Source organism: Saccopteryx bilineata, chromosome 2, assembly GCF_036850765.1.
Source record: "Saccopteryx bilineata isolate mSacBil1 chromosome 2, mSacBil1_pri_phased_curated, whole genome shotgun sequence".
Taxonomy (NCBI): domain Eukaryota; kingdom Metazoa; phylum Chordata; class Mammalia; order Chiroptera; family Emballonuridae; genus Saccopteryx; species Saccopteryx bilineata.
The window spans coordinates 339,735,589-339,758,823 of NC_089491.1; the positions used below are offsets into that span (position 1 = coordinate 339,735,589).

Here is a 23,235-nt window from a genome sequence, read left to right on the forward strand (position 1 = left end):
ACTGTTATTCCTGTTTCAGAGATGGACCTCACAACATGGCCTGAATCAACTTGGTCCCTGGCACAATCCCCCCCCCCCCCAGTTCTCCAACTGCAGTCACCCACCATAGTTTCTTTCCCTCAATGACAGTCATTTTCTTAATCCCATTCATTGAGTTTTGTTTCTGGAAACATTGCAGTCTATTGACTATGTAAATGGTGCAGTTACTTTTCCGTGAAAACGCTTACAATTCTTATTGTACTATGTGTACGACTATTGGCTCTTAAGTAAAAAAAAAAGAAAGAAAGAAAGAAAAAAGAAATGTAAATCGCTCAGCGTCATTGTGGGAGACAAAACATCTGTTTGCTTTGGAATCCAAGTGAAGACTCTCCACATGGCTTCCCTCAGAGGCAGATTAGTAAGCAATTTATGAAGAAATTATCCCAAGGGCTTTCTTGTTCACATGGCTAAGAGTTTAATGTCCCCTAGAACCAATTAAATGATTTTAATGGTTACATGATATCCATTCTTTCTGGGACACATTTCCATTGGTAAAGGGGAGCTGCGGTTTCCTCTGATTCTATAAATCTCTCTCATTAGAGTCTTATTATATAAGTCTCTTTCTCATCAGCCAAAACTTTCAGGGGATGTGCTTCTCTGAACCTTTTTTTGTTTGTTTGTTTGTTTGTTTGTTTATTTGATTGTTTTGTCCACTCATTCATTTAGCAAAGTTTATTTACCATTTCCCATATACAGGCTCTTATACGAGGCCCTAGGTTACGACAGGGAATAAAGCACGGCCAATTCCAAGATGTAAACTAGTTGTGAGGGCTAATATAGCGCTATTTCACAACATTGAGAAAGATCAGATTAGGAACACCTCATGCCATCTTAAGGTACCAGGAAAGGCTTCTACCGGAAATTACTTCTAAGCTGGGACATAAAAGGTCTCATCCAGCATGAGGACAGAGCAGAGCACTGGGTAGGTTGCTAATGCCCGCAGAACAGTACGTGCCCAGGCAAGGAGGTAAAATAATTAATGGGACTGCATAGGACTTCAGTTATTTCAACTCAAATGCCCATCCATTTATTGATTCAGGTAGCACAGCATTCCCAAAGTGTGTTTCATGGTATATTTTTACAGGATAGTGAGTTCCATTTATTGATTCAGGTAGCACAGCATTCCCAAAGTGTGTTTCATGGTATATTTTTACAGGATAGTGAGTGATACATGTTCTGCAAGAAGAAATGACTTCTGCTCCACTAGTTCTGAGAAATGTTGAAGTAATCTATGTTCATGGCTTCTTACTGCAACGGTTTTACATACCAGTGTCAACAGTGACTCAGCAAAAAAAGAACAGAGGGTTCAACTTTTCCCAAACTTAATTGACAATGAAATGCTTTATTCCACAGAACATCTTTTAACAACTCATGGAGCTGGCGTTCTGCCGAACAAACTTTGTAGATGCCGGTCTAGCTTCATGGTCAAGTGTGGGAAACAACAGCAGCATTGGGTTAGGAAGGAATTTGCAAGTGTTACAACGTGTGCATTTCAGCCATATTATTTTTGACCAGCTGGAAGGATTTTACAGATTGCTGGAATTAAGTTTAAAAGCCACTTCTAATGTCTGCAATATCCTGCATCATGACATTGAAGAAACCAATGGAGTGTGTACCATCCTAAGTCAAGATTACATTTCCTTCTTCTGAGACTGTTTCTAAAAAAGGACCTAGCTCAGCATCTTAGAGGGGGTTCCAGTATAGCATAATTTTGTTTCTCTCATATTTAGGACATATTAAAAATGCAAGTATTTCCTTAAGTTGCCTAGGTATTAATGTAAATTTGCTGAGGTCTATGGAGCTCGATTTCTTCACCTTAGGGAGCTGCCCTGAGGTGTACTCATTGTGTCCATTTGCACATTCTGAAATTGGAAACGTCCTTTTGTTCAGGATTAGAGGACAGAAGATGAATCTGGAGTAAATTTCCCTCAAAACTATGCTTCATACCCTTTATTGCACACCCAAAGTTTACCTAGCATGGTCCTAACCGTTGGAGATATAAACCCCCTAAGCCTCTCAAGTGACATTTGCCATGGCACTGCACAGTGATCACAGCTGTGCCAGTGGACTGGGGTGGTCAGGTGAATAAGCTGCAGAAGGCAAGGACCATCAATTAGCATGTAATGGTTACTTCCAGATGGGTCTCTTCAATTTGCATCCCTTCTTTTTTAGTCATAACCAAATGCCCTCTTGGGCCCACTTAAGTATTATCTGAAACACTTCAGGCTTCAATTAAGTCCTTCTCGCTTAAAAAGTATATAACATTTTGTTGATAAGAGTTTGAATATTTTTATTTCATTACTTTTTTTCCCCATGTATATAGGTAGGGAACAAAACAAGAGCACATAGGTTAGTATTGAATTAGTGTTTTTTCCTTCTAGAATGAGAAGGAATATTATATATGTAAATTATACTTACAAAAATCAATACACAGGTACCTCCCCCCATGCTAAAAATATGAATACAACAATGTGTTATCTTCCAGGAAGGGTTCTCTGATAAACAGATATATCCAAAAAAAAAAAAAAAAAATCAGATGTAATCAAATCAAAGTGGTTTCTTATTAAAAAGGAAAGGAAATTGATGGGAAGGGGGCAAAGGGAAGGAGACAGAAGAGAAGGAAGTGGAGGGAAGGGAAAGTAAGGAAGTAAGTCGCATAATAACGTAAAATGTGATCATCTGTAGGAAATGGAATTAAAGTGAATAATTAACAATCTGTGTACTGATAACTAACATTATTTGAGTGCTCATCATCAGCTAGGCTATCGGCTATGTATTCTACATACATTATCTCATTTAAAGTATAACACTATTAGAGTTTCTTTATTTTGTAAACGAGGTGACTGAAATTTAGAGAGGTTAAGTAACTTTTCCAAGATTACATAGGTCTGAGTTAGAACCCAATGGTATTGTCTGCTTCAAGTCAACTATCCTGAAGTCATTGCTTGCCTGAGAAGACCAGCTAAAGAAAGATAGTAAAATAACTAAATAAGTATACATTTGTATATTAGGTCAAATATTATTATTGAATACTATATATATATATATATGATTGAACTATATGTCATTGCCATTTTGTCTCTCAAAATGGTTAAATATTGGCAATTTTGTATGGTTCCACCAAATATATGTCTATATACATACATGTTTTATACATATGGAGAGAGACACAAATTTATGTATTTATAATAATAAGTAACACTTATTTAGTGCACATTAAGTTTAAGGGGCTTAAACCTAAGAAATTGGTATCATTTTCTCCACTTTATAAAAAAGACAATTAAGACATGGTGAGGTAATGTATTTTTATTTTATATTTAAAGAGATAGAGGTTAAAGTAGTTACTTTGCTTATTCAACATCACACAACGGTAAGTGAGGGAAGTGGAATTCAAACTTAGGTCATCAGGACCTAAGGGCTCTTTCTGTCTCAGTGTTAGACGTGGTAAAAGCAAACCTAGCCAAAGCCAGATGCCTAATTAAGAAGCAGTTGACTTAGTGAGACTAAAATCTATCTTGTCCTGCAAGCTCCTAGCTAAAGATATGCATTGCTGATATTCACCATGGTCTCATTAGCCTTTCAGTAAGGAGTGTGTGTGTCTGCATTTAGAGTTTACACTAAAAATAGAAAGTTATCTTTGACTCCTTCTCCCCCACATTTAATCACACATTTTCAAACCCAGAAGCTCTTTCCCATCCCTCTCATTTCTGCCCTAGGTCTGTTATTTGCTGTGGGTCGTTGTTGTGACTGAGGTACTACTACTGGTCTCCACACTCCCAGTTAGTCCCTTCTAATCCATCTGCCCTGCACAACAGTTTCAGAGATCTACTTTAGATACATATTCATTCATTGTAATTTCTTTATCAGAAACTTTATTGGATCTCCATCCATTATAACCGGAACCTGACATTATATGTCAACTAGGAACAGTGGTTTAGGATTCACTAATTTAGTGTTCATGTGGACTTTATAGAATATACCTACTACAAATAACAAGGGTTGACAGTATGCATATTTATCTGTCTGTGTATCTATCTTTATATTATCCATCCATTCATTCATCTAAAGAGATGTCCTTGGTTTTTTTATGTTTGAGCACCAACAGTAGCTGGCATTGGACCACTTATTAACCTTAATGTGCCTTAGTTTTCTCATCTCTAAAAGGGAGGATGACAACAGTACCACCCATGACAGTGGCTCTAATATATATGTGTGTGTGTGTGTATACATATATGTTTAGTTTAAAGCTGGCTTGCTTCTGTGTGACTGTTGTGATGCCACATAAATGCAGAAGACTCAAGAATGAAAGGTGAAATCAGGACTTGGCCATACCAAATGTGCACCTTCTCTCTCCCTGAGTATACCTACTGCGGGCACCAGCCCCTTCCCTGACCTCCCCATCACAAAGTGACAGACCTTGCAGAGAATAAGGGCTTTCTAGAACAAAAATAAACCTGTCATTTTTGTAGTCAAAAGTGTCAGAGCTCAAACATCAATGGTGATTCAGAAGAGTCAGTAATGCGTTTTGTGCCTGCGCTTACTGACCTTCCGTGGTTATTTTATACAGCAAAGTTAGTTTCAAGTTGTTATTGCATTCTAACCTTATCAATAGTATAACTTTGGCTTAAAAATAAACATTATACAACCTTTGCTGGGCCACACTAGAAAAGCCACATCAATTCCTTATTTAATACAAAGGTATTTACTTGGTTATAAAATTTTCACCCAAGTGCCTTCAACTCCATTCCAAAAAAAGAACACATTTAGTTTTAGTGTCTTTATTCAAATTATTGTCATAATTTTTAGGTTACTTTACAAGTTATATGTGATTAAAGAAATAAATACTTTGGATATGAATTTCTTTATTGATAAGTATCTTAAATTATGTCATATAAACCAATTAATGAAAGGGACTAGATCCTGTATCCTCTCAGCTAACTCATAGAGTGAGATAGTTGTATTATTTGGGAAGAGGGGCTTTGCAGATTTATGTATTCCCTTTATTATTTTGCAAAACTCTTAGTTCTACACAGGATAATTGAAGCATAATTTAGAGTAAATTAATTAGCAAGATTTTTAAGAAATATGTCAATTATTTGTAGAGGAAAAGTGGGAAGTTAAATAATAGCTTTCATATATGAGTATGTCCTATATATTTTACATAGAGGTAGCCAAATGCAAATTAATGATTTTATTATTATTAACATATCCTCTATAGCAGTGGTCCTCAACCTTTTTTGGGCTACGGACCGGTTTAATGTAAGAAAATATTTTCACGGACCGACCTTTAGGGTGGAACGGATAAATGTATCCCGTGACCGAGACAAGCGTCAAGAGTCTTAGACAGATGTAACAGAGGGAATCTGGTCATTTTTTAAAAATAAAACATCGTTCAGACTTAAATATAAATAAAATGGAAATAATGTAAGTTATTTATTCTTTCTCTGCGGACCGGTACCAAATGGCCCATGGACTAGTACTGGTCCGTGACCCAGCGGTTGGGGACCACTGCTCTATAGTCTATATGAGTTATGGACATATACTTCCATCACAATTAGAAATACAGTGACAGATTCTATTCATTGTGCAACTAGAAATAAGTAAGGTCCATCTTAGCCAGATATATAGAAATTATATTAAACACAAGTCTCTAAAAAATTTATGATAGATATACCTGAAGAAAACTATAAGACATCTTACAGAGACAATAGGGAAAACTTGAACAATTGGCAACATTTCTATTTATAAGAAGACTTGCTACTAGACAGTTGTCAATTCTTCCCAATTTAATTTATAACAGTCCAAGAAAAATTCTATAAGGATAAAAGGGTTCACAAAGTATTTTGAAGTTTATATTAAAATAGGATAATAGGATGAAAATCAAAATAATGAAAAACAGTACACTAATAAATGAGATGTATAATTGGAGTCTCAGAATAGGTTATAAAATTACAATAAGTGAAAATGACATTATCACTTCAAGGATAAAACAGATAAAACCATGAAATAGAATGGGAAGCCTCAAAATCAACCTATGTTTATAAAAATATTTAGTAGACAAGAGAATTAGATTTTAAAATTTGTGGAGAAAGTGTAAGTTGTTCAATAAATATTACTGGGGTCATTTTTAAACTAGTTGAAAAAAATAAGTATTAAATTTTATTATACATTATTCTAATACCGTCTATATAAATTAGTTTCATATATAAAAGGGTCATTGTCTGTTAGACTGAAATAAACAATGCATCATTGTTTGTTAGACTGAAAAATTGGAAATGACCTGTGTCACAAATAAAAGATTGTTGAATTAAATTATAGTATGGCCACAAAACAAAATCTAAAGTACTCATTAAAATGATGCATTAGAAGATTATCTAATGTCAAAGAAAAATGTCTATGTTTATCTTTATTTGAAAATGTTTTAAGACAGTAAATGCCATAGGTCATAAAAGTGGGGGCCTCGTGGCCAGATCTGTCCACACACAGAAGTGTTTTGCTTCCTTGTCAGTATTTTATGATGCTGAGCCAAGGTTTTACAATTAGGAGAACACACATAAAAATTCGGATTTCCAGTGTATTGCTACAATTCTGAATATCTGACAACGCTGTCCACGTTCCAACATCAGCTGGAGCTGAACAGGGGAGTAGATGCCAGCTACTCCATTTCTCTGCTTGTCCAAGGCTGACCAGCGGTGAAGCTTTCACAGATGTTCACTCACACACGACCTGCTTCTCTCACACTTTCAGCCCCCTGTCTGGCCCCAGGGAGACAATGAATTGATATATACCGGGTGATTGAAAATATTTAAAGTTTGTATGCATAGATAGGTGAGTGTATTTAGCACATGCTCATATATGCATACAGGAAGATATACAAGATTTCAACAGTAGTAAAAGTTCGCATGTGCGTCCAACTACAGTGTAAGGTCTCTGACAACAGGAAACAAGTCAGTATTGTTCACTACTTTATCCCCTGAAGGTAACTAAAACAAAATGATCTGTTGAATGCTCAAGTAAATAGGGTAGTAGTAGTTTTTGTTGGCCAAGTATGAATGATTCATTATCTTTTTTTTTTTTTTTTGGTTTACTTTGTCTTATGTTCTCATTTGAAATAGGAAAGAAAATTCCTAGAAAAAGTAAATTTTGCCATTTGAACCTCCAAAGGCAGAGGAAATGTTGTAAGCAGAACGAAATATATCATAAATGAATCTCACATGGTTTTTTTAAATAAAAAAGAAAAAGACACCGTGCATAATTGAAACTTCACACAGAAATTCCTGGCAACGAATTCTGCTCTGTAACACGGGACCTAATAATACAAGAGTGGATTTATTCTTGTCGGATTTTGTCATTTTGTTCAGATTCTGGGCCTCCAGTGGAAATCTTCAAAATACTCTTCCTTCTTCTTTGAAAATCATTATCCATCTCAAACACATTCTGTCCCCAAAATCCCTCTTTGCAGAAACACTTAGGCAGCATGAAAGTGATGCTATGCGACCAGCGTGTAAGTCACCGGACGACTATTTCTAGCCTGTCCACTCAATCAGCCCGGATGAAGTCACCAGCACCGAGGTTTCAGTTAATTGAAGAATCAGACAGCCGGAGAGAACAGACCAGGGGAGCCAGCAGCCTCATCCCAAGGACAGACCTTTGCTCTGACATTGGAGAGAACACTCCAGTGAACTTGCCGAGTTAAATTGCTTTCTTTCTCTAACGTATAAGCCCTTGCTTCGGGGCCAGAGCCACTTTTTAATGAGTTGGTAGGTAAATAGGGAGCTAGAATGAGGGACAAAGTTTATGCATGTACTTTTTCAATGTTGCAAATGAAATTAAAACATGCATAGCATTTGGAATCGAATACTCAAGCTTGCATTGGATGAAGGGTCACGGAGGAAAGCTGAGACGAGCCAGGATATTGGAGGTGGGAGGCATAGCGATCATAATAAAGAAAACCAGCTGCCACAGGGCAGAAGCCTTTTCGGTAAAACCAGCAAAGCCCAATTAGTATAAATTCAAAAGAGACAGAGCAGTTAGGAAAATAGAGATCTCAGACAGAAGTCAATGAGGCCATCTCTGACCTCCCAATCAGCATTACATGGATCCTAAGAGAATTAAAATTAGAATCCTAGAACGCGTTTAGAGCTAACAGAGACATTTGAGTTGCACGTTCTCACTGCCAGAGGACAATAATCAAAGTCAGGGAAGTTAAACACCATCTCCCGTATTTAACATCGCGGACCCCACTCTTTGAATGACTTTGGACAGGCACTGCTGTTTCAGAACAAACAGATCTGCTTGGGAAACAGAGTGGGTGGCGTGGTTACGTGTCTGGTGTTCAGACAGCTCGAAATCCTGAGGAGGACACTATCTTACATAATTAAACATTTTGTTTGGGGGATGAAACTGAGTCAAAATAAACCCCCTCTGGATAGTAACCCCCAAGTTTCTAAATTAAAATAAGAAAACACCAATACAGGGGCTTGGCAGGGAAAAACTATGGGGCCAGCTACTAGTTCTTAAAAGAGATTAAAATCGGTGGTTTGCATGATCCATTCAGCTGTGAGGTCACACAGTATCAAATCCTAATATTGGAGGGAAACCCTCACTTTGAGAAATTGATAGTTTGGGAGCTGATGCTTATTTCACATGGTACGTTTGTTGAATGTAGTCATTGAACTGTCCCGTGAACATGATTTTATGTTCATCAACCCCCTTTCTTTTCTGTTTATTTGCTTTTCATCCTATAGCCTAGAAATGCAAAGCATTTGAATCATCATTCATAATGCCATTTACTATTTCTCATCCTTTGAAAATGTGTGAGTAGTTAAACAGAAGTCATACTTGGGCCATTTTTGCCTCTGGATATTTATAGTCTGAGGCTGTCTGTTCTATGTAACAGGCTATGTAAGGAGAACACATAACCCATAGCATGTGCGTCCCTTCCAGTACTTATGCTGCTACTGCCTGGCAACATGGGGTTCATTTTTGTTTAATGTTACTGAACAGGAAACACTTGTTAGCAAATGTATTGTATTATAAACCTGTACAGAGTCCAGTAATAGATGGTGAGGATTTGAATGTAACAGGTTTCAATTTCATGAAAATTATTGTATGCCGTAAGTAGAGGAAATCACTGTGATTCTAGTGAGCCTCAGAAGTTCAAGCGTTATCCTTTCCAAATAACAAAGGAGTCAAACAACAGTTCAAACAGAGCTATTGTACCTTCAACAATATGACAAACTGTGAAAGTAATTCTCTTCCCATGTCTGATCCCACCCTAGTCAGAGACAAGTTTACATTTTGACCTAGGTTCGTAAATAAACACTGAGGAGTGGGATTGAAATCCATTTGTACTATCTCATTTCATTCTTGAAGTGGATCTGCTGAGCAGGTGTTATCATTACAAAGAGAAGACATATTCTTGGAGAATTTATAAACTTGCTAAACATTTGAAATGGACTTGTGTACCTAGACTGGAGTTTGGGGTCGTCAAAGGGAAGATGCTCAAACAACTTGGAGTTGGGTCAAGCCAGGACTGAATCCAGAGAGAGAAAGTGACTCAGGCAATAGGATGATTGATTTGCAATTAAAACCTAGTTAAAGATCCTGGTCTATGAGTTGACTTTTGATGCCAGCTTGGCTGATGATATTGATAGGTTATTACAGTTTCTGACATTGAGTAGTCTTCATTGCCATGGAGTTCTCAAACTCCATTACTCCTTAAGTCCTTTGCCATACCCTGCCTTCCTCGTAACTCAATAGATAACCTTTAGGAAGTTTCCTAAACACCCAGTTCCTTGATATCTCCAAAACTAATTGAATCTACCCTTACCCTTAACCCCTTCCTTCTGTTTGCAAGGTTAACTCTGGAGCCATTTACAGCCCCATAATGATATCCTTCGGATAGCATTTTTTTTCCTGCTTCTTTAAGCTCTTGCCTCACCAATGATGTGAATTGCTCTTAAATATTTAGGTCACTCACCAGGGTTTTCTTTTCTATAGCTTAAATGGTCCTTATTATTTTTTTAAAGTAATTAAGCCACATAATTTTAAAGGTTTTCCTTAACCTACTTTTCCTTCCAATTATCTTTTTACTTCCACTTTGCTTTACCCTCAAGTCACAAAACAGGGGACTGTCTTCCTTGTTGCTCAGTTGCCCATCCCACCCCTGGATGTGTACAAAACCACATTTCACGATTCCTTATTCGCTAGATTTTACATTAGAAAATTTCCATTTTAATGAAAGTAATTCATAAATTTCTAATTCATTTAACCCCAACATGTGAACATTTTTTTTTTGGATTCTGGAACGCCACTGAGTCTTTTGAGCCATTTAAAGGTTTGTTTTTGTTTGAGGAGGAACATGCAAATCGTGCTAAGGATACAGGTGCTAGCTATAGGCCGGGTGTTAAAAACTTAGTTATAATACTTGGAATTATGTCTAAACAGAAATTAAACTGAATTCAAGTGGCTCCCACTCTTGATTTTTAAAACACAATTTGGCAATTTGAGGATGTCCTGGGCATTGTGCCAAACGTAATAAAAAAATTCACTGCCCCCCACATCACCGTCCCTGCCCCCATTGTGCCTGGTTTGGGTGTTTCTGTAGTCTAGACACTTTCTCCTTAGGCGGGCTGCAACACCATGACTTACGTCTCTGCGCACATCCGCATGTCATCATTTGTTATTTTAATAACAGTACCAAAGAGAAAAATAAAATAAAACATGGAGCAAAGCAAGTCAAGCTGTCACCTTCCAGCTTTACAGGAGGCTCTGAAAGCAACCAAACAAGGGAAGAGCCAGAAGCAGGCGGCTCACAAGTCAACATTCCTGAAAGCAGACACAGAGCTGAGGATGTTTTATCAAGAAGGGCAGAGACTGCGAGACCGCCTCCAAAGGAATCTGTCCTCGGGACACTTGGGCTAAGTGTTCCCATCTCCACAGCCATGCATAAGCCAGAGCGGAGAGTGATTGAGAAGTGCATAGACCTCATCATCTCCAGGCGTAGGGTCAGAACTGAGCCATAGCACATTGGAGGCCTGCTCAGCAGGCTGTGGTGGGCCATCTGGTCCCCAAAGGACTATCCATGCACTAGGTGGAAATCCCTTGTCTTGCTGTTGGAGGTCAGCTTGAAATTGGTCGTGACCCTGAGGTTCTCGGATAAAGAGGCTATGCCTGCTGTCTGTCAGATAGTATCTATTTGCAGATAAATGTTTTGTACTCACCATATCATAGGGTTCAGTTTCTTACTTCTAGCAAGTCATGGCAGACGAGAAACATGACATTGGAGATTGAGAAATTGGCCTCTTATGGTGGTCCCTCCGACAACGTATGTCACCTCCTACATGCTACATCTACTGAAAACACGATGAGTGAGGGAGAGGTGAATAAATTTGGAGAAGATAAGGATCTACATACAGAGATTGGAAAAGCCATGAGAAATAAGCATGAGTAAGCAAGAAAAAGCCCACAACAACTAGAGCACAGCATAATAAATACTTCATATTTTCTGTTGTTGTAGTTAAAAGGTATTTTTTTTTTCTTTTGTGACAAGACAGAGAGACAGAGAGAGGGACAGATAGGAACAGACAGACAGGAAGGAAGAGATGAGAAGCATCAATTCTTTGTTGCGGCACCTTATTTTTTCATTGATTGATTTCTCATATGTGCCTTGACGGGGCTACAGCAGAATGAGTGACCCCTTGCTCAAGCCAGTGAGCTTGGGCTCAAGCTGGTGAGCCTTGCTTAAACCAGATGAGCCCGTGCTCAAGCTGGTGACCTTGGGGTTCAAACCTGGGTCCTCTGTGTCCCAGTCCGACACTCTATCCACTGCGCCACTGCCTGGTCAGGCAAAAAGTATTTACTTTCAATTAGCAGAACTGCAAAGATGAAATTTTAAAAATAATAATTTCTTTGAAAACTTCACTTTGAGTGATATGGTAAAATGTAAATCACATTATTTTTATGCATATTCATAGATGATGTGACCACATTGCTCTGAGCATTCACAATTTGACCATAGAATGGAATTTTGTTACTTCTGAATTTGATAACAATAAGTTTCTCAGTTTTGTTATTAGTTCTAAATATATGTAAGCCATACATTTTTCTTAGTCTCTCTAAAAGATTATCTACTTCTCTGAAATAAACTGATCTTTCAGTGAAATATCAATATAGAATCGCTAAATAATCTTTATTGGTTGTACAGTAAGATTTTTTTTTTAATAAATTTTTATTAATGGTAATGGGATGACATTAATAAATCAGGGTACATATATTCAAAGAAAACATGTCTAGGTTATTTTGTCATCAAATTATGTTGCAAACCCCTCGCCCAAAGTCAGATTGTCCTCCATCACCCTCTATCTAGTTCTCTGTGCCCCTCCCCCTCCCCCTAACTCTCTCCCTCCCTCCCTCCCATGTCCTCCCTCCCCCCCCCGACCCTTGGTAACCACCACACTCTTGTCCATGTCTCTTAGTCTCATTTTTATGTTCCACCAATGTATGGAATCATGTAGTTCTTGTTTTTTTCTGATTTACTTATTTCACTCCTTATAATGTTATCAAGATCCCACCATTTTGCTGTAAATGATCTGATGTCATCATTTCTTATGGCTGAGTAGTATTCCATAGTGTATATGTGCCACATCTTCTTTATCCAGTCTTCTATTGAAGGGCTTTTTGGTTGTTTCCATGTCTTGGCCACTGTGAACAGTGCTGCAATGAACATGGGGCTACATGTGTCTTCACGTATCAATGTTTCTGAGGTTTTGGGGTATATACCCAGGAGAGGGATTGCTGGGTCATAAGGTAGTTCTATTTGCAGTTTTTTGAGGAACCACCATACTTTCCTCCATAATGGTTGTACTACTTTACAGTCCCACCAACAGTGAATGAGGGTTCCTTTTTCTCCACAGCCTCTCCAACATTTGCTATTACCCGTCTTGTTGATAATAGCTAATCTAACAGGAGTGAGGTGGTATCTCATTGTAGTTTTGATTTGCATTTCTCTAATAACTAATGAAGCTGAGCATCTTTTCATATATCTGTTGGCCATTTGTATCTCTTCCTGGGAGAAGTGTCTGTTCATGTCCTCTTCCCATTTTTTTATTGGATTGCTTGTTTGTTTGTTGTTGAGTTTTATGAGTTCTTTGTAAATTTTGGATATTAGGCCCTTATCTGAGCTGTCGTTTGAAAATATCAGTTCCCATATAGTTGGCTGTCTGTTTATTTTGATATCAGTTTCTCTTGCTGAGCAAAAACTTTTAATTCTGATGTAGTCCCATTCATTTATCTTTGCCTTTACTTCTCTTGCCATTGGAGTCAAGTTCATAAAATGTTCTTTAAAACCCAGGTCCATGATTTTAGTACCTATGTCTTCTTCTATGTACTTTATTGTTTCAGGTCTTATATTTAGGTCTTTGATCCATTTTGAATTAATTTTAGTACACGGGGACAGGCTGTAGTCGAGTTTCATTCTTTTGCATGTGGCTTTCCAGTTTTCCCAACACCATTTGTTGAAGAGGCTTTCTTTTCTCCATTGTGTGTTGTTGGCCCTTTATCAAAGATTATTTGACTATATATATGTGGTCAAATATATGGTCGAAGATTTTTTTTTTTATTTTTCTTTTTTCTTTTTATTTATTTTTCTTCTGAAGCTGGAAACGGGGAGAGACAGTCAGACAGACTCCCACATGCGCCCTACCGGGATCCACCCGGCACGCCCACCAGGGGCAACGCTCTACCCACCGGGGGGCAATGCTCTGCCAAGACCAGAGCCACTCTAGCGCCTGGGACAGAGGCCAAGGAGCCATCCCCAGTGCCCGGGCCATCTTTGCTCCAATGGAGCCTTGGCTGTGGGAGGGGAAGAGAGAGACAGAGAGGAAGGAGGGGGGGTGGAGAAGCAAATGGGCGCTTCTCCTATGTGCCCTGGCCAGGAATCGAACCCGGGTCCCCCGCACACCAGGCCGACGCTCTACCGCTGAGCCAACCGGCCAGGGCCACAGTAAGAATTTTTAAAATTGTTTTGTATTGATTGTTTTTCTTAGAGAGACAAAGAGAGAGAGGGAGGGAGGGAGGGAGGGAGGGAGGGAGAGAGAGAAGTATTCATTTGTTCCACTTATTTGTGTGCTCATTGGTCGCTTTCTGTATGTGTCCTGACTGGAGGTAGAACCTGCAACCTTGGTGTTTGGGAGGATGCTCTACTTGACTGAGCTAACTGGCCAGGGCCTGTACAGTAGGAATTTCAAATGGAAGTTTACTTGTCTGTAACCTTCTGAACTTTTGGTTAGGAAGAAAATCAGTTACAAATTTTTATAATGAAGTTCTTTGAAGTTTAGATTGAAGATTGTTACCTTAAGAATCAGAATAGCATAGAATGATCATGGGATTTTCCAAGTCCTTAAGAAGAATGGAAACAAATAATAAAAGTGTTATAGACTAAAAAACAGAAAGAAAGATAAAAAAGATGCATAGACTAGACCCATACAAAATAAAAACTGCTTCAAATTACTTCCTTATTTTCCTAGGAGGCATACAGAATGCATGCTTCATTCCCTTTCTTTTTTTATGTTAATGTTCTACTTGTTGGTTAGAACCATTTGCTAAAAGATAATAAAGTTAATAATAGTGACTACCTAATGAACACCTGCTAGGAGCCTTGTGTATTTTGTATATTTAAAAAAAAATCTGAATGGTAAATTTTATTTTCTACATTTTTTTTTAGATGTAGAAAGTGGGTCAACAGATTTAAATTCACACAATTAGAAACTAGCAGAGATAGGTTTCACTCCAAAGCTTTATCTATCACATTCAGAGATGCAAGAGTTATCTGTGCGTAAAGGTTACAGAAAGTAGAGATGGACCATCCTTACAGAGCGAAGAGGCCAGTCCTGTTGGTATGTCTCACAGAAGGATGCCAAGCCCAATCTACCTTTGCTGCTCTCTCTCTCTCTCTCAAGAGGAAGTGATAGACTATTTTCCTTAGACTGCTATCTTTGTAAGATCAGAGTCATTCCTTCTTTCTTCTCCTCCTCATTGTATTCCATCCCTTCTTCCTCAGCTCCCACGTGTGGCACATATTTGCACACATAAATGGTTAGGTGACAAAATCCAGGGCATTTTCGCTTTGCTTCCTTTTTTTTTTTTTTTCACTTTTCATTGTTTCGGAGATGACTCAATTACTTATAGAATCTCGCCTCAAGGAGTTCTCTTAGAGGTGAGGTTGTGTACATTCCTGTCCCAGCTGAGTAGACAACACAAACTAAAACTGCTTCACTGATGATGGTACACCTGTGCTTGAAGGAAAAAATAATCCTGCCTTGCAGATTTGGGCTCAAGTTCCTATCCTTTTGCAGTCTGTTTGAAGATCTTCCCTTATCACACGGTATTTAAGTAAAGACATTGTATTTATTTACTTTTTATTGGTGGAACTTTAATTTGTTGAGGTGACATTGGCTAGTCAAATTTACAGGTTTCAGGTGTATAATTCTATGATACCTCACCTGTACGTGGCACTGTGGGTTCACCACCTAGGTCAAGTTTCCTTCCATTAATATTTATCCCCCCTTGAACCTCTTCTGCCTTAGAGACATTCAATTTCAATACGTCTATAATGTGAACTGCTCAAAGTTTCGGGTCTTTTTATTAGATGGTATGGTGGAACAAAGAAACTGTGCTGGGGATATTTACTAGCCAACATGCATAATTCAAGAAGGGAAATGTCATAGTTGTCATAGCTTTCACATTGGGCTCAGTCAATGTGGAACCTACCTACTGGGGAAAGATAAAGACTAGGGGTTGGGATTCTAGCTCAGTGTGAATGAGAAATCTGGTATTTTCCAAACGTTTGGAAAGTCTGAAGGTGAGGAGGAGGTGGCGTATTTAAATATTTCTATAGATTTGAACTAATGGTATTGGGACAGGAAAGGGGAGGGGGTGGAGGAAAAGAGGGTTGGGGCGGCATACGATGGCATATATTACATGTGTTAAATTGCATTGTGATTCCCCTGTGGTTATCACTAAGAATGTTGTTATATCTCAGGCAGGTAGAAGAAATGACTTTCCAAATTTACCAAGTGAAGCTCATCATTCTCTCCAACCAATTTGCTTCATTTTAACTCTCAATTAGTGCTTCCGATAACAAAAATCTTTGCTGAGTTGATGCAGCTTTTTATGGTCCCTCATCTCAATTGCCATTAGATCATTTAGTAAAGACTTTAATCTTCTCCCTGCTCTCATTTTTCAAGTTTTAGTGGGATAACACTGTGGTCATTTTGCTCAGTGCTAGAAATAGGCTGCAATCAGACGCTAAGGAAACAATCATTTTGTCTTTCGATTGGAAACAATAAAAATAGTTGCTGCCTATTACTCTCTCCACTTCATTACTATTTTATTTTTATAGCCTCATTGAATCTGGTATGAATCATAAGTATATGAGGCCTGTGTCGTTTCTGTCATTGAAAAGTCAAAGGACCCAAGACTTAGCCTGATCGATGTGAATTCCTTTCTTGGGACTTTATACTAACATTCTAGGAATTGTTACCAGAAGAACAGTGGTCTTGCTAAGCTTATACTTATGGGTGCATTTGTTTTAAGAAATGATAACTAAGAATATTATGTCTATAAAACACTATCCACTTCCCTTTACTTTTCATATGTGTATTTTTATGAAAAGTGTAACATGTGCATTAATTTTTCCTTTCTCTCCATAAGACATGCAACTTTAAGTAGAGACACGCTTAAAATAGATTCTTAAGTACAACTAAATGTTTTTTACTTACAGTTATAAACGTGTCATCTAAATTTGTATTTTTTATACTTAGAAGAAGAAAATCCACTTCTATGTCCACCTCCAAATCTTTTCACAACCTCTGATGCCATATAGTCTTTTTAAATTCAATTTAGTGCGGTGACATTGGGTAATAAATACATAGGTTTCAGGTGTACAATTCTACAATTCATCATCGGTATATTTGCACTGTGCCCACCACTCCAAGTCAAGTCTTTTCATCTCCGTTTATCTTCCCTTACCCTCTCTGACCTCCTCCATTTCCCTCCTCCCTCCCTCTTGTAATCACATTACTGTTGTTTGTGTCCATGAAGGTTTTTTTCTTAATCCCTTCATCTTTTTACCCAGTTTTCAACCCTCTTCCCCTCCAACAGCTGTTAGTCTGTTCTCTATCTATGAGTCTTTTTCTATTTTGTTTGTTAATTTATTTTGTTGATTAGATACCACATATATGTGAAATCACCTGGTATTTATCTTTTTCTAACTGGTTTATTTCACTTAGCATAATTCTTAACTATTCTAGTCAACTCTTCAGAGGAAAAATACTAACTTGCTCTTTTTAGCTCATCTCTGGGCCTAAAATTATTTCCATTCCTCTCTTCAAAACTGTCCTGGATCTACTATCCAAAGTTCCATGTGGCCTCGTGCTCTGTCTCTGCTCCCAATGAAGTCACGAGCACCATTGAAAAGAAAAGGACTGCATTGTTTGGGACTGCTCAGCTTGTCTAGAACAACAGCTTTTATTCTAGAGTTTTCTATAAGAATCACAACAAGCCTCCATTCCTCTGCAAATCTGATTCACACGTTTAATTCAAAGCAATGAATTAACTAATTTAGGAGTTATTAAACCAGCAACCTAAAAAAAACAAAAAATAACAAAAAACCCAGCAACCTGCCAACTTGAGGAAGGAAAAAAAAAGCCAACTGTACAAATTTCCAACTTCTCAAGAAGGTAAGAAAGACACAGACATTCGACTCAAAGACAGCTGCTTAATCCTAGACAACTTCCAGCAGCTCTCCGAGGATGGCTTCCATCTCCTTTCCATGCCTTGTCCCTGTGAGAACGTAGCAACCTTTAGACAGAGGGCTGGCTCTACTGTTGCTCTGTTTGGTCAGCACATCCTACTTAGTCAGCCCCATTGACTAGACTGTGTTCATCATCCATGTTGGAGTTTCGTCAGGTCCCAGGCACAGAAAAGGAAAGGTCCTGTAATGCTTACTCAAATGAATTTCATTTCTAAACATCAAAAGATTTATTCCAAATTCAGCCTTGTTTATCATTGTCCAGACCTCTTTTCCTTTGGGGCAGGAGATGGATTGTGTGGGAAAGTAACTGAAATGTGCTACAAACATGGAGGCAGGGGCAAGTGTACCAGTTCCCTCATTTCGGTGTCTCTTTCCCTCTTAGTCATGCATTGTTTTCTGAAGTTGGCACTGTTCAGAATGTGTTTCGAAGAAGACACATCTTTAAAGGGAATAGTTTGGTGAACGTGGAGTGGAAGTTTGTCAGGTATCATGAAGAACAGTCTTATGTTTGACAGGATGCCATATTTACATGTGCGAACATGTTTACGTCATCATAAGGGCTTGGAAATTTGTTAAGGTGTTCACATTGGAAAAATGCATGACTTCTTTTGAATATGCCCTAACATGGGGAACAAATTGCTGTTTCAGCTACTTTCACTCTTATTTACCATTTGCTTTACTTTTTTTTTCCTTTTTTACAAAAAGTGCAACTTGCATATAGCGAGATGCATAAACCTAGAGGAAACAGCTTGATAAGTGCACTATGTTTTTATCACGGCTTTTTTTCTCTCAAATATTTTACATAATGCACATCGGGTAAAGACCGCTGTACTGTGCTGCAGTTTCCTAAATGAGAAGAACTACCCATTGCTTCCAGAATACCGTCACCACATCTTTTCCGGTATAATTAAAGACTCAGTGGACGTGAGTCAGTGGCTAAGGTCATTCTGTGTTTCTTTTTTTTTTTTTTTTTTTGTATTTTTCTGAAGCTGGAAACGGGAGAGACAGTCAGACTCCCGCATACGCCCGACCGGGATCCACCCGGCACACCCACCAGGGGCGATGCTCTGCCCACCAGGGGGCAATGCTCTGCCCCTCCGGGGCGTTGCTCTGCCGCGACCAGAGCCACTCTAGCGCCTGGGGCAGAGGCCAAGGAGCCATCCCCAGCGCCCGGGCCATCTTTGCTCCAATGGAGCCTTGGCTGCGGAGGGGAAGAGAGAGACAGAGAGGAAGGGGGGGGGGTGGAGAAGCAAATGGGCGCTTCTCCTATGTGCCCTGGCTGGGAATCAAACCCGGGTTCCCCGCACGCCAGGCCGACGCTCTACCGCTGAGCCAACCGGCTAGGGCCCATTCTGTGTTTCTGAACCCAGAAGTCATCAGGCTTAATGCGCTTGAGTAGACACCCTCCATCAGTATATGACACCCTTGTGAGAACAAACAATAATATAGAACCTTGAAAACAAAATAAAAAGAAATATATACACACAAAATGTCACACACAAGTGAATGTTGAGGGGAAGGACAAAAAGAGAAAGAAAAGAGAGATAAATTTAGGAAGCCTTCTATATTTATTTCACCCCAATATGACCAGCCTCCCTTCATGGATTCTCATCCTTGGCATTTGTCACCATATTGGCCCAGGGTTGTTTTGTGTAGCTGGAAATTTCATCAGCAATGTGTGTCTCCCTTAGATTATAAACTCCCTGTGGAAAAGAATGTGCTCCACTTTCTTTGGTCATTCATTTCTCCTTTATTTCATCCTCCACAACCCTTGGAGGCATATAAAGATCTGATCACAACAGAAGTTCAAAAGGATGTCTTAAAATGAAGAAAGTAACAGAAAAAGCCCTGATTTCCCACACCCCCACTCACACTAGCTGTTCTTGGAGTGAGATTCAGGAGCTCATGAAAAAGCTCCCGATATATATGATGGCTCCTAATGTGTTGCTTGGCTCAAAGGAAAACCTGATTTTTTTTAAAGTGGAAATTCACTGCATTTCTGCCTAATGTTATCGAAATATCAGAGTAGAATACCACTAATGGCAGCTATCAAAACCACACTGTCTTCTGAGTCTCAGGCCAGAACTCTCTCTTATTTGTAGTGAAATTGAAAGTTACTTATATGGGTCATTATATATAAGCAAACTGTGTTATCTCTGCATCAATATCAAAATTGCCAATTTAAAATACACTAAAATGTGAGTTATATTTTTTTTACTGTACCAGCTATGTGACCTTTCCTTAACTCATGTAATTTAAATAAAGCTCTGTCCCCTCTCTTGAAAATGTAGATAGTAAGTCCTGCTGTACTTATTTTGATTATTTTTGTTAGAGTTAAATTAAAGAACAACCAACATTTTTTACTTGCTATTTTAATTCCATAATCTTACTTTAAAGAGGGAAACAGAATTACATTCCCATAGAATAATGACCTATAAAAAGTCCTTTTGCATATTTATTTCTCATTTAATTTTCACAGCAACCCAGTTGTTAGGTAGAAGAAATGTTCTTAATCTGCAGATTTTTTTTAAAAACCCTGAAGCTTAAGAGGTTGATTTCGCAAATGTACAGAACTGGAAATGGGTACAACTTGAACTTGAGCTCAAGTCTATTTAACGTGAGTACCCACAGTTGTTAGGAAAACCAGTAGAGCCCTGACTGAAAATACAAGTTAAACAGGCTTTACACCTGTGTAAGTTCATAAATAGGAAAGATAAAATGGTCTTTTCTTTCTCTAAAAGGAAACAAAAGCACATCTCTTAGAAGGAAAGAGTCAATACAATTTGTATTGTCCCGAAGAGGATGTAAGTCACATTTCTTTTCTGCTGCTGCAAGTAGGTAGAGGTTGGCAATGGCTAGGCGGACGCCACATTATTAGTGTGAAAAGAGACCAGCAAAGAAGTTCAGTTTAGGGAATTTCCCTAAACTAGTGATCCTTTTTCATGCTCCGCCCCTTAGAATTTGAATTATTTAAATATTAAACTGCTGTAGGAGTGCTCTTATTTAAAGTTTCTGGGGCATTAGGACAGGTCAACTCACATGGCTACTTTCAAGGGAAAGCACCTTCCGAGATGCGGACTGCTCCAAGGGTAGTGTGCGGAGACAGTGTTCAGGTCCTGACAAGGAGACGAAGGAAGGGCCAGGTCACTTGACGCCATTCCACCAAGCTGGGCATTTCAACTCCAACAATGCCTTCCATTCCCCTTTCACCAAGAGTGGAGTCTAGTGATCCAGGTGCATTCATAGCCCTGCTCGTGTCAGTGTTGATGTTTCTGCATGCACCATCCTGACAACATCAGGCTCCATTCTTCATTCTTTCTGGAACAAACTCTATATTTAAAAACAACCAAGAAGACCCTTTACCGTTGCAAGTCATAGAAGAGCTATCATTATTGACCATGTATTTGATGATGAAAGGCAATTTGAGCTCTATTTCCCCTTCCTACATAGTATGCAATGGCCATGTTTGATGTGAGAAGTGTGATTTCAAGACCTACCATGCTTCTCCATTTAGATAAGTACATAAGCTCATTTCTCCATCAAGTTACTTGAAAACCTAATTAGACTCAACCAGATGTTGTGTTTAACACCAATGGATGGATGTGGCAAGCAGTTCGACTGAGCTAATCAGACAGCCCAATAGAATCCCGTTGATTGATTGGACTGATCTATTTATTATAGAAAGCCTGATCTACTCAGAGTTTGACTGATTGGACTGATACAAGCAGGTAGGTGTGATCTATTCAGTTTGTTCATTGATTGGACTGATCTAAGCAAACAATTGTGATCTAATTGGTCATTGGTTGATTGGGCGAATCCAATCAGACAACATAATCTAATCACTTGTCTTGCTTGATCAGACTGATCTAATCAACTTTGATTTGTTGGTTTTGATTTTATCAGATAGTGATTGGTTGGATTGATCTGATTAGCTGGTCTGATATGGCCAGCTGTTGATTAATTTGCTATGATCTGATCAAATGTTGATGAGAATAGCTGCCCATCTAATAAACTGATGGTTTGATTGGTCCATGATTTAATCAGCACTAATTTAAGTCATCAATCAAACAACTGGTCCAATATGGGACTAACCTAATCAACTGTTTACCTGATTTGTTGTTGATCTAAGCAAACACCTGATCTAATCAACTGCTAGTCTGGATATTTGTGGATAAATAGGAGACTGCAGAGAATTTCAAATGTCACACTGTATCCAGCTTGGACATCATGGCAGGCACTTAAAGGGCTCTAAGTGAGACACTTGGACTTATTCTCAGCAGTCCTGGTAAGGACTGGATCCTGTCTGGAACCCCATGTGTAGCCCCCATGGCCAGGTTTCAGTTTCTAACTGAATGTCAACATGTTTATAGAACAGATAACAGCACTGACTATGGAAACAAGGCCCTGAGCATCTCCCAGGACCCGGTTGAGCCTGGCAAGCATGACTTTGTAGTGGCCCCAACCATCATGGGTAACTTTTAATTATCTCAGGACAGAGCGTGGTGTTTAGCCCTTCCATATATAGTTTATAAAGCTAAGAAGGGGCCCTCACTGGTGGCACAATGGATAGAGCGTCATCCCAGAGAAGCAAGGTTGGTTGCTGCCTAGATCCTGGGATCGCCGGCTTGATCCTGAGATTGCTGGTTCAATGCCTGGTCAGGACACATATGAGAAGCAATTAATGAGTGCATAACTAAGTAAAACAACAAGTTGATGCCTCTCTCTCTCTCTCTTTCTCTCACTCTCTCTCTCTTTTTCTACCCTCCCCTCTCCTCTCAGTGAAATCAATAGGGGAAAAAATTAACATGGGCCTTAATTTTATCCCTACTGTTTGCTCAATGATTAGGCAGCTTTTTAGAGATCAGTGTCTGAAAAAGACAGAGAGCACCCAGAACATCCTGCCATTTTTGGTAATGTGTTCAAGTCACCGCAGAAATCAGAAAGCTATAAAAGGTCTATACACCAAAATTACATTTTAAAAACCAAAGTTTAATAAATATAAAGAATCATAAATTCAACTTTATGCCTCTTGATTTTTTATTCTGAAATTTTGTTGTAAAATTTGTACATACCTTCCCTCTCTAGATTCTAGTTGTTATCAATCAGAGATCCTTTTTATCCTGAATTTTCTTATTCTCCAAAATCCTTTTCTTTAAAAAAAATATATCAGGTTTTGTGTTATGGTTTGGTACAGTGGAAAGAATGTGGACCTAGGAATCAGACACTACCCAGTACTTGCCAATTTTTTTATTATTGTCATCTGTAAAACTGGAAAAGATACTTCTTTGCAGGGTTATTTTGAGAATTCAAAATTTTAATGTGCAAAAATTCTAGCACTTTGATTATTCACCTATTGATAAATTTTTTTGAGTTTATTACAT

At 38.6% G+C, this 23,235-nt stretch overlaps 1 protein-coding gene across 3 annotated transcripts in view; it reads left to right on the plus strand.

The window, feature by feature from the left end:
• CHRM2 (cholinergic receptor muscarinic 2) overlaps nt 1-23,235 on the plus strand; it is a 108,129-nt gene that overhangs the window by 73,647 nt on the left and 11,247 nt on the right. The window contains exon 1 of one of the 3 annotated variants that reach the window (XM_066262373.1): nt 18,676-18,778. The exons of the other annotated variants lie outside the window; for them this stretch is intronic. The gene's annotated coding sequence lies outside the window, so the exon portion shown is untranslated. Of the gene's footprint in view, nt 1-18,675; nt 18,779-23,235 lie in introns of those variants that run through there. 3 annotated transcript variants of the gene reach the window in all.